Here is a 12699-nt window from a genome sequence, read left to right on the forward strand (position 1 = left end):
AAATATCTTGCAGTGCTCACACATCAAGTCTCCCATTCATATGCAACTAGGGCAGACTCTGCTTAGCTAAGGGGACAAGTCATGCTTGCTAACACAAGACCAGCAATCCTCCCTGGGAATCCCTCTTATAAGGAACACTGGACCCTTTTCAGGCTGGGAGTTCTTGACATGGCTGTAGGGTTAAGCAGCATCAAGTGCAGCCACTGGGAAAGAGAGCAGCAAGGGGTTCCTAATATCTGCAAAAGGCTTTGTTTTCTTTAAGGCTACAGTTGCACAGGAAGCTGCCAATCTGAGTCAAACCATTGGTCCATATAACTCAGTGTTTTCTACTTTGATGGGCAACAGCTCTCCAGGGTTGCAGATAGGAATTTTTCTTTGCCCTAGCTGGAGATGCCAGGGATTGAACCTGGGAGCTTCTGCATGCTAAGCAGATGCTCTACCATTGAGCTACAGCCCCACTGGTACTGCTGCAAAACGAATAGAATAGGTTTGCTCATGTTTTGTCATGGATGGATGATTTGATGGAATGAGTACTCAGTTCAAATGTACACCAGGGAGTGCTCTAAATAAAAGGGGCAAAATATTTTTAAAGGCAGGGATGGGTGAGTGGAACTGAATTCATGGTCAAAGTGATGCTTTAGGCACCATCCAACAGACATCTGTGGCATTACTGTAAATATTGTCCAAGCAGCATCCAATAAAGGGATTGCTTCATGGAGTGGGTGGAGGAGACAAAGTCCTTGTTTTTTCAGAATTCAAAACTGGATCTTGAATGCTGGGGAAAGATTTTTTTCCCCCTCTTTGCAACTGGTGCACTGCCAGGAGGAATGTTATGTGAACTACGTGCAGCAAATTGATAACCGCTGTTGATTGTCCTCCAACCCCCACAAAAAAATCACCTGCAAAGCACCTTCGTATAGGTAGACCAAGAAGCGAAATCCAGCCTGGGGATTTGGGAAGGGGAGAAAAGAAACAGAAGGCTGACAAATACCAACCATAATGTTATTGATGCAACCGTTTCCAGAAGTTAATTGTTTTCTGTGTAGCTGTCAATCGATCGGTAATTTGACTCTAGATTCCATACTTTTATAATACATTGTGGGCATGACTGGCTATTTAAAGAAGATAATAAAGACTCAAAGGTGAAAGATAAATTAAGCACCCATGTGGCATTCATGTTTTGCTTTGCTTTGTTTGTTTCAATTGGGGTAATTAAGATTGCGGAAAACAGAGAGAGAAAGAGAGGCCACATTTCTGTTCATATTGTAAACATTTTTTTAAAAAAAGTAGCACCTTAGTTAATGTATCGTTGGGTAGATTAAATATTTTTTTTGCTTCTGTGGAGCTTTTTGCCGTAGGCTATTCTCCTGTTGCCTCAGAATGACACAAAGAACGATGGAAACGAAGATCACCATCACATACTGAAAAGGTGTATCCAAACTCTAATGAGCAAATCAATTCTATACTAGGCTATTGATTACAACAGACCCTCAAGCAAAAGTCTGGGTACGTTATTTTGAATCAATGTGTGACATGGTCCCTCATTTCTTTCAAAAGAAATGAGATTTTTCTCAACCCTTCTACAGTTCTTTGCTCTTTGGACACCCTAACTCCTAATCTGCCTTGTAGTAGTTCTCTTCAATCCCTCCTCTTTGTAAAAGGAATATCTGTTCTCAGCAAAATCAACTTTTCCCTTATCTCCCAGGGCCATGTTAGTTTTTATTATTTAAAACACTTCTGCCCCAACTTTCTGCCTCCAAAGAGAGGTGCCTAAGTTGACTTAAAAACCTGGGCATAAAACCAAATGACAAAGAACAGTTAAAAAGGCCTTTCACATAACTATGTGGGGGCTCCTACCCTGGTCCTGACAAAGCCCATGTTTGGCTCTGCAAGCCCAGCACATACATGAATAATGTAGCTGCAATCTCCATTTTAGAATTCAGGATCTGGGTCCTCTGAGGATCAAAAGAGTGATTCCAGGATGCATTGCGATAGTTGGAGACTGGTGATCCTTATTACAGCATCAACCGCCCTCTGATTGGCCACAAGGGTCAGGAGGTGGGCCCAGCCATTTTGAGGAAAGGATCATAGAGTGGGCTGTGCAGAGCGGCAACTACACACGCATATGTCCTGTCCAAGCCCAGCAGAATGTGGTGGCAACAAGTGAACATTCCATGAAGAGCTTGGGCAATCCGGCAGATGAGGCATATACGTGAGATGCTAGCAAATCATTTTTAGAGGACAAGTTTGGGAGTCAGGAGAGAATTCGGAGTAAATCACTGGTGGTGAGGTTGGCTTCCCATTTGTCTTTCCTACATGGATGTCCAGGGAATATGAATGTGCATTCACAACTGCATGCCTAGGCTCTTGTTGGAAAACAACATTTCAGTTAACATGGCTACAGATACGTCTGAGAGAAAACCAGCTCTGTAGTGTATTTTAATGATCTGGTGCCTGTAACTCGGGAATGGGTCAGAAGTAATGGGTCCTAGAGTATGGTCTCAGGGCACACAATACAGCCACCTTGCTGAAGCTAAGCAGGTATTGGTATGGTCAGTGTCTGGATGGGAGACCCAAGAATGCCATCTTTGGGGGTGGAGCTGCAGCTTACTGGTAGAGGATCTGCTTTGCGTGTATAAGGTCCAACCCAGGTTCAATCCCAACAGGTAGGGCTGGGAAAGACTCCTGCCTGAAACCAATGGCAGTCAGTGAAGACAATAATGAGCTAGAGGAACCAATGTCCTAAGTATAGGACAGCTTCCTATGTTCCCGTATTCCTAAATGACCCCTTTTAATGTTTGCCTGTAGGCAGGCAATTTGCAAAGAATAGCTCACTTTAGGTGCAAAACATGCCAGGATTTGCTTGCTTCTTGATCTCTGAAAGAACTATACATGCATTATGTAAGCGTTTGATCCCCCCCACTTTTATATCCTGGTTCTGGTTTGGTACAGCTTGTCCAGTTTTGTTGCTTGGTTGCATTTTTGTATACAATTTTTGTATGCCCTATCCCACAGGCTCTAGTCCAGGACCTCACAAGGATACAGAAAGCAGTGGGATGCTAAAGACTGGATAACTTCTCAGTTACTCTCAGTAGGGTCATTCCTTTCTGTCTAATGGCTGGCATCTCTCTCAAGTGCTTATTCATTACAATGAGACTTGTGGGTGGATTTTGTTTCCTTTCGGCATGGGATAAACTAAACTGGGCCAAAGCTGCATAGAAAGCAGGCTCACTCAGTGCAAACTGTTCCTACCACAAAGTAAACATGCCATCTGCAAGTACCTGAAATCCAATTTGAAGTTGTCCTACATTTTCACAAATCACAAAAAAACCCGCCTATAATCAAACACATTATAAGCCTGCAAAAAAACTCGAAAGCCTAGCATTCTCTGCTCAGCATGGTGCCTGGACTTTGAATCGCAAGCAGCAAGCACAGCAGGTATAGAATGAAATAACTCGGCAGAGTTGTGGCCCCAAGGACTGAATTGGCAGCGTAGGACCAAGAGCCTCCTGTGCGAGGAGACTAGAAATGGAGCAGCGAAGGAGCTGCCAGTCCAGGCAGAGGGAGAGTCACACAGCTTTCTTTGGGGCACTAGGAGGATGTCACAGCATGGAGCTTACACAGCACATCTGCCTCTGTTCTTTGATCCTTCTCTTTCACCAAGCAATAATTCTCACCCGATATCTAAATCTTCTGTTAACACAGACAAATGTCTGTAGAGCCAGCTCATCCATTCTATGGATGAGATATTTGTCTTTGCTACAAACCCCGGATAGCTCTGAAATATATACCAGCAAATTCAGGACATGATCCAACCAATTGGCTAGACTCATGACATTGATGTCCCCAAGGCAGGGAGGGGATGAGGAAGAAGTGGGGAGCTGGCAGTGCTGGACTGGTGATGGGGGTAGACCAAGAGACAGCAGGAGCAGAAAGAAAGATTAAAGATTCATGAGAAGAGCAACAAAAACATTGCTGGTAAGAGATGTGGGGGGCGGGGAGAGAGGTTCCAAAGGAGAGAAGATGACACCAAGCTCAGGTGCAGTGGGTGAAGGAGATGTCACAGAGCTATAGTGGATATTGGGGTGATGCCTGATGGAAGAAAGGAATGGATCTGTGACTATATATGGGGTGATGCACTCAGTGAAGCTTGCCAGGATTGGGGAGAGTGGAGTGCAAAGCCAGCTTATTGGCTAGGGATGACTTTGGATTTCTGGGGCAGTGCCAGCATTTTGGATACACAGCCATTCCCTGTCCTCATCAACTGGGCTAGATTGACTGAAATCGGAGAACATATTAGACTGGTTCAGATGATACTTTGCCATCCCTAGAACATGTGATAAAAACATGATGAGGAGTCAGGACATGTCCTCCCCTGTGCCTGACACACCAGGGCACCCTTTCCATAACTGTGTGTTTGAACGAGTATTTCTAGTGCATGTAGAGGGGTGGTAACTGCCCAGCCCACCACACAATTAGGAAAGGCAACTGGTATTCAAAGGTATCTTGTCTCTGAGGCTGGAGGTGGCCCATAACCACCAAACTAGTAGCCATTGGTAGACCTCCATGAATTTGACTAAACCCCTTTTAAAGCCATCCAGGCGGCTGTCACCACATCTTGTGACAGGGAATTCCATAGACAATGCACTGTGTGAAAAAGTACTTCCTTTTGTCCTAAATTTCCCAACCTTCCGTTTCATGTGATGAGCCCTGGTTCTAGTGTTGTGACAGAGGGAGAAAAATTCCTGTCCACTCTCTCCACTCCATGCGCAATTTTATACATCTCTATCATGTCTCCTCATACTTGCTTCTTTTCAAAACTAAAAAAGCCCCAGATGCTGTAGACTGGCCTTATTAGGAAGATGTCCCAGGGCCCTGATCACCTTGGTTGCCCTCTTTTGCATTGTTTCCAGTTCTACAATATCCTTCTTAAGATATGGTGACCAGAACTGTATGCAGTACTCCAAATGTTTATTTTTGTCAACTGCCTAGTCAGGCGGTATGTAAATAAAATAAATAAAATAAAATAAAATAAAACTAGCTGACCTGGCGCAGAGCATCTGTGCCCCTAGTTCTCCCTGTCTCTTCTTCCCCATCTTCAATTCTTTCTCCCCCCTCCAGCCCCATTTCTTCCCCTCCGCCCCATTTCATTCCCCCCCCCCAGACACACACAGCCCGTTCTCCCTCAGCGGCCAGGCAGCTTTTCCTCAGCGGCCAGCCACCACTCTCGGCCGGCCATCTGCCAGCCTGGCAGTGGCCGCTTCTCCTCGGCTGGCCATCTGCCAGCCTGGCTCCGGCCTCTTCTCTTCAGCCAGCGATTAGGTGGCTGTCGCTTCCCTTGCATGGCTATCCGTCCCAACTTGCATAAGGGCATAATAATATTAGCATTCTTATTTTCCTCCTTCCTGCTAATCTCTAGCATGGAATTGGCCTTTTTCACAACTGCCGTACATTGAGTTGACATTTTCAACAAGTTGTCCACCGACTCCAAGATCTCTCTCCTGATCAGTCACCAAGAGCTCAGATCTTATCAGCGTATGTGTGAAGTTGGGTTTTTTGCCCCAATAGGCATCACTTTACACTTGCTCACATTGAACCACATTTGCCATTTTGCCACCCACTTCCCCAGTTTGGAAAGATCCTTTTGGAGGTCCTTTTAGAGATACATTTGGAGCAATTGAATGTCATAGCTGGATGACTTTCAACAGCAATTAGACAAGCCTTTTCTCTAGAGCAGCAATGTACTAAAATCCAGAAGGGAGTTTTTTGATAGTAAAATTTTGTGTGTCTGTGTGTCTGTCTTTGTGTTGGGGCGGGGGCTAATTTTTTTGGGGGGGGCATTAACTCTCCCCCCATTCGCTGTTGCTTTTAATTTGGAGCTAAAGCTCCTGACTCAAGGGCATCTTCCCCCTCTGGGATCAAGCAGCTTCTGTCAGAGAAGCTGGAAACACGTTCAGTGCAGCTTAGCCCTGTGATGTGACTTTTATCCCCACTAATGAGAGAGGTCATCAAGGAGCACCTCTCTACGGAGACAACAGTCCTTTCCTAGCTGGAAGTTCCATTTTCATTTAGCTCTGTACTTCCTGAACATAAGAAAATAAAAAGGTTATTCTCACAACACAAGCTGCCTGGGTTACCTCGGACAGCTCGTGTTGCCTGGAGTCCTGGGAGCCCCCCTGGGAGCCCTTTGGAGCCCAACTTTGTGACCCAGCACCTTACCAAGGTACCCGATAGGCAATTGTGTGAACATTCGCCCCAGGTAGCAGGGCTCTTGACCAGCCTGCCACCATTTTAGTCAGTGTTCCGAGAGGAAGGAGTGACTGCACAGAGCGGAGCGGCTGCTATACTATGAGCAGATGCTCTTCTGGATCCATGGAGGACCCAGCGTGGCTTCTAGCTCTGCCTCCAGTGCTCTGCCTCACACCACCCTACACATGTGTGGATGCGTGAGCAGCGGAGGTTTCAGAAACCTCCGATTATCTGCAGGGAGGCAGGGAGGAGCCTGCCTCCCTGCCCTTCCCACCCATGTAATTGGTTGTGAGAATGGCCTTAATGCCTTGCTGGATCTGCATGTCCAGCACTGGTTAGCCAAATCTGGAGAACCCAGGGCATGTTAGCTATATAAGAATGTGACTTAGACTGAGTCAGTCCCATGGTCCATCTAGCCAGTGTTATCTGCATTAACTTGTAGCAGCTCTCTGGGACTTTCCCCCAGCCCTGCCTGGAAATGTCAGGGAGATGCCAGGGACCTGTCACATGCAAAGCAAACATTCTATCACTGAGCTACAGCCACATCTCTGAGGAATAATGCTGTCCCAGGTTGCTGGACCCCAGAATCTGGCAATCAGCAGCACACTGCCTCTGAACATGGAAGTTCAATTTTTGGATTATAGCTAATAACAATTATAGACTTATCCTCTACATTTGTCATATCCTTTAAAAAATAAACCATCTAAGCTGATGGTCATAACTCTATTCAACACAGCAGTGAATTCTAGAAGTTAATTATGTGGTGAGTATGAAAGATTCTCTGGAACCTCCTGCATTTATCTTTTACCTTTGGGCAATTGGTTTTACTAGATGACCCAGAGCTTTAAAATTCTGAGAGAGAATAATGTATCTTTACTGATGTCCCCTGGGCCATTTTGGAACAGTGAGCAATGTAATCCCTGTCTCTTTGGATACCTGTCCTCTGCTAGGAGATATGACACCAGTATCTTCACTCTTCAGACCAAGACTCTTTAAAGTAGGGATAGCCAAACATGGGTTCCCAGATTTTGTTGGATCACAACTCCCATCATCGCAGCCCCAATGGCCTTAGGAACCCCTGCTTTAGACCACTCTGTAGCGGACCTTTACAGAGCTACTGCTGGTTGGGTGAAAGGAGTGGGTGTGCACTGCAACGTTCCCATTTGGCGATGACAAGACCGAGCATGTGCCAATGAATAGATCTTGGGTATTTGCCAGGAGATGATGCTTTCGTCTGCTAATGGTTTAGGGCCAAGAGTACCACCTAGTCCCACATGATTCTGCCCAGCCCATACGTTCTTTCAAAGAGGCTCTGTTGCATATTTCCCTGCCAGTTGGCGATTGAGTGAGCAAACCTTCCCCATGATGGCCCTTGATCTGCAGAACTTTCTTTCATTTGATCTCTGGCCACACCCCTCCCTGTCCAGTTTAAAGAGGAAGTCCTTCTTTCACCAGCTCTTCCCTGCTGCCATATAAATGTTTCCTGCTGTTTGCTAGTTCTTGTTCATCTGTGGTTGGGGTATGTTTTTACATAACTGTTTTTATTGCTGAAAAGTCACTGAGATGATTTTATTGCTACATGATGGTTTTCCTTGGGTTTCAAATTGGAGTTGTGAGAATGACCAATGAGCCTTCTTCAGTTCTTTTTTGAAAATGGGCACAATATGATTTTAATAAAATAAAATAAAAAATAAAAATTTTCAAATAGACCAGACCAGTCTCACATCAAGCAGCTCTGGGGCTGTCTTTGGTCCAAGCCCAAACTGCTCCCAGAGGCTACGCGTACCCTGATTCCTTATGATAAGAAAATAAGAATTTGGGGCTTTTCGCCTTTCAAGGACACTTCAAGGTCATCCCTTTCAAAGCAGGAAAAGACTCGGTTAAACGTGTGACCTGGAAAAAACTGAAGCTCTGATTCATTGTTAGCCAACCCCGAAGCAGCCCGTGGCACAGCCCAGCCAAACTGTTCGTAATGAGAGAAAAGACCTCATCCCTTAATATGATGGATGTGAACAAGTAACAACTGTCTGTTAGAGATTTAATAGTACAGAGCAGCTGTTTATGAATCCAACCCACACACAAATCAAAGAGAAAATGAGCATATTACAGTGTTTGCTTGGCAAATTCCAAACCCTCCTTCACACCTAAGCTCCAAGCAAGGTCATCTTTATACATAAGATATGTCATTTTCTCCCACATACTTACGGCTAATTTCTTTTGTGCTGCACGCCTAGCGTGGATTCAGAGGGTGGGGAGTCATGTGGTAGCCACTTAGTTAAAAACTTATCGCACACAGTGCCTGCATGTAATGGTGTGTGTGTGGGGGGGTCTGTTGCTTCCAAACCTACCGTGATTTGCTTCATTGGATTCCTAAGCTGTGTATGTGAGTGTCAGCTTTCACATACTGTAATGCTAATGTTAACTCTATAGTTGGAGGCTACTGGAGGCTACAGATAGAAAAATAGGATATTAGAGCTGGAAGATACTTTGGAGGTTGTCTCTGCTCAGTGCAGGAAACTACTACAGCTTCTTCGACAGAGGGCCGTCCAGCCTCTGTTTGAAACCACTGGTGAAGGAGAGCCAACAACTTCATGAGGCAGACATGACGCAGGCCATTTCGGCTGTTTTGCCAAAACAAAACACCCAATGCTCAAAACAGAAAATTTTGTAGCCAAAACAAAACGTCCCTGTTTCAGATACAAAACTTTTTGTTGTTTCAGCTGTTTTGGAACTCCATTTTGCAATTGCAAAAAGTCTTTCTCCTTCAGTCTCCATTTTGAGTTTTGACATCTGTTTGAATTTCCAGCCCTTCCAGACCGCAGATCGGCCAGCGAAAGCATGGGCTGATCTGCTGGCAATTGCCTCCTTATTCCTTTTAAGCAAATTTAAGGGCAAAATTTAACCTCATTGGCTAGTGGGGCAGTGTGCATTTACCCTCATTGGCCAGTGGGGCAGTGTGCATTTCATTGTTGTTGTTTCACACTGTTGTGTGTAGATCAATTGCATTTCGGGCGGGCGGGATGTGGATGTGCATTACCTTTGGAACTCTGCCTGATTTTTTCCAAAGCTCTGCTGTTGTTGATGTGTGATGTTGATGTTATTTGGGGTGGATTGGGGGCAGAAAGGGGGCTTTAGGGGCAGAAGAGTGGTTCAGGTGGTAGTGCCCCCAAAGGGTGCCTGCTGCCACCCAGATTACAAAGGAATTGGGGAAAGGGCTGATTTTTAAAGAATTTCTGAAGTTGATATGTCTTTGGGGCAGATTCAGGGCAGAAAGGGGGCCTGAGGTGCAAAAGAGTGGGTTGGGTGGCAGTGCCCCAAGGGGTGCCTGCCACAACCCAGATTCCAAAGGAATAGGGCAAAGGGCTGATTTCTTAGGAATTGTTGAAGTATACGCTTCTTTAAGGTTCCCCCCCAAGGGAATAATGGAGGTTTCAGCAGACCCATAACTCCACATGAGGGGCACTGGGGGTGGCCGGGAGCATAACTCCACATGAGAGGCCGGGGGTGGCCGGGAGCCATGGGGTGTTCCCGGCCGGGGCTGGCCGGGAACACCCCATGGGTTGCTAACCCATGGGGTGCTGGGTTCTATTGTTTCTGAGGTGTTCTGGGTGTAGATTCTTTGGTAGCATATGAGATTTTCAATGACAAACCATGAATCCACTCTCATATGCTACCAGAAAATCTGAATCTACACTCAAAACATCTCAGAAACAACAGAACCCAGTACCCCATGGGTTAGCAACCCATGGGTGTAGTTGGCACCCTTTGTGGTCTACACCACCACTCGCTCTGGGCCACCCTGGTGCCCCCCAAGTGCAGTTATGGGGCAGGAATTATGGAGGTCCATCATTCCCTATGCGGAAGAACTTTACAGATGCGCAAACTCCATTACATCTTTAAAAATCAGCCCTCTGCCCAATTGCTTTGAAATAATTCTGGCAGTTTCCTTGCCCCCACTGGGCACTACCACCCACCCTACTCTGCTCTGGACCACCCCTTTCCCCACAACATGAAGCTATACTTTTGCTGAAACCTCCATTCTTCCCTCTGGGAAAAATCCTATGCTTCAAAAATTCACCAAATATCAGCCCTTTGCCCAATTCCTCTGAAATGTGGGTGGTAGTTTCCATCCATTGGGCGCTACCACCACCACTACCACCACCACCCACTAGTTTTGCCCTGGGGCCATTTTTTAAAATCCAGAATGTTTCGGATTCGGATTTTGCAATTTCGAACAAAGAACAAAATTGGGGTGTTTCGGATTGGCTGATTTTGAACAAAGAACAAAATGGGGGTGTTTCGGATTGGGGCCAAAAACAAAACCCCACCTGTAGGCTGAAGTGGTGCAGTCCATTCCAGCACCTCGCCTCATTCTCCTCTGCATGCCTAGACTGGGCCGTATTTCCAGCTCAGAGTGGAAGGGGAGAAACAGGCAGGTGGCTAGGCTATTAGCTGTCAAGCCAGCTGCAGTCTGGGAAGGAAAGAGGCAGGGGTTTGGTGTCTGTCCACTTTGGAGAGAAAAAAGAGGCTCTGTGTGTGTGTGTGTGTGTGTGTGTGTGTGTGTGTGTGTGTGTGTGTGTTAGGACAGTGCAAAACGTCAGCTCCGAGGATCTGAAGCCCAGAGCTCCTGGCACCTCTGCCTGATGCGGAGTCCTTCCCAGCACTTTCCTCACTGGTATGTGGAGCTGAAGAGTTGCACAGCCCGTGTGTGTGTGTGTGTGTGTGTGTGTGTGTGTGTGTGTGTGTGAGAGAGAGAGGGGGGGGGAAGGATGAGTGTGTGTATGTAAAAGAGGAAGGGGGTTAGGCTGAACATGTGAAAGAAGCAGCTTTGGTATGCATTCTCACAGCTGTACCACACATCAGATATTGAGGCCACAGCTCTGGAAAGACAGACAGCCTGGCCCTGTTTAAAAGCCTTCACTTCTCTGTGACTGCAGAGGAGACCATTAGCCTTCCTTTTCAAAAACAAATGGAAGAAGATTAAAAATGAGCCTCCTCTGCCATCTCCTGGCCAACTAGATAATTGCTTCAGAGCTTGTAGAATTGTCAACATAATTTGGTTGGTATGGATGGCGTTTGTCACTAAGTTGTGAATGAGCTGCAGGACCAAAGGACAGAGGGGATGAAATGGGAAACACAAGCCATTAGCTACATGGTGCATCTTGCCAGTTGAACTGCACCTGCCTCTTTAAGGTAAGAAATGCCATCCTCCTGATGCTTCTCTGATACTCATCAGATACAGAGAGATTTGAATTGGGAGATGCTGCTTGAAAGTTTTATTTCCCTTTCCAATTCATTTCAGCTCCAGTCACCAAGATGTGCAGGTGTGATTGTGATGGAGATTGTTTTGTGCTTTGCATGGAAGCAAAGGCTCACGGACCAGGGTTGGTACATATTTGGCTTTTTTTATTTATTTCATAACACGTTCCAACCAAAAGATAAGGTGGCTCACAAGGGGCAAGGTGGCTCACAATAAAAATATAAAAAAGAATCAGTAATACAGCTAAAAACAAAAGAAAATCATAACCATAATAAAGGACAAAATCACAGCACAGAAAACAGTGTAATTAATCTGAGTACCAAAGAATCAAAAAAATCAGGAACTGAGCAACTTAAATACAAAATTGTCCACCAAAAGTACAACAAAATTTATTTTGTTTGTTTGTTTGTTTGTTTGACTGATTTCTATACCTTCCAAAATGGCTCAGGGCAGTTTACATTAAAACAAAACTAAAATCAATTAACTATTAAAATTGAAAACTGTAAAAACAACATAAAACCATTATTAAATCAATTAAAACAGTATATAAAAACCTGGAAAACCAGGCCAAACCTTTACAGTTTTAAAACAGTTTAAAAACCCTGGAAGGCCAGGCCAAACAGATAGGTCTTAAGGGCTCTCCTGAAGGCCAATAATGAACTCAAATTACGGATTTTTGCCAAGAGTGCATTCCACAGTCCAGGAACAGCTACAGAGAAGGCCCTCCTCTGAGTCGCCACCAGACATGTTAGTGGTAACTGAAGATGGACCTCCTCAGATGACCTTAACATGCAGTGGGGATCGTGCAGAAGATTGTGCAGAAGACAAAAACCACATTTTCACCTTCTGCTGAAATGAAGCAAGACTAGGAGAGGAGAGCTGGTCTTGTAGTAGCAAGCATGACTTGTCCCCTTAGCTAAGCAGGGTCTGCCTTGGTTGCCTTTCAATGGGAGACTACATGGGAGCACTGTAAGATATTCCTCCCAGGGGATGGAGCCGCTCTGGGAAGAGCAGAAGGTTCCAAGTTTCTTCTCTGGCTTCTTCAAGATACAGTAGGACTGAGAGAGATTCCTGCCTGCAACCTTGGAGAAGCCGCTGCTAGTCTGTGAAGACAATACTGAGCTAGATAGACCAATGGTCTGAATCAGTATATGGCAGCTTCGTGTGTTCCTGTGAGGACTTCAAAGAGG

General features: G+C 45.5%; 1 non-coding gene across 1 annotated transcript; it reads right to left on the reverse strand.

Annotated features, from left to right (window-relative positions):
* Positions 1 to 385: 385 nt before the first annotated feature.
* Positions 386 to 457, reverse strand: TRNAA-AGC (transfer RNA alanine (anticodon AGC)). Its single transcript has one exon. It is a non-coding gene; the product is annotated as a tRNA-Ala (tRNA).
* Between the last annotated feature and the right edge of the window lie 12242 nt (positions 458 to 12699).

Source organism: Hemicordylus capensis, chromosome 3 (assembly GCF_027244095.1).
Source record: "Hemicordylus capensis ecotype Gifberg chromosome 3, rHemCap1.1.pri, whole genome shotgun sequence".
Taxonomy (NCBI): Eukaryota; Metazoa; Chordata; class Lepidosauria; order Squamata; family Cordylidae; genus Hemicordylus; species Hemicordylus capensis.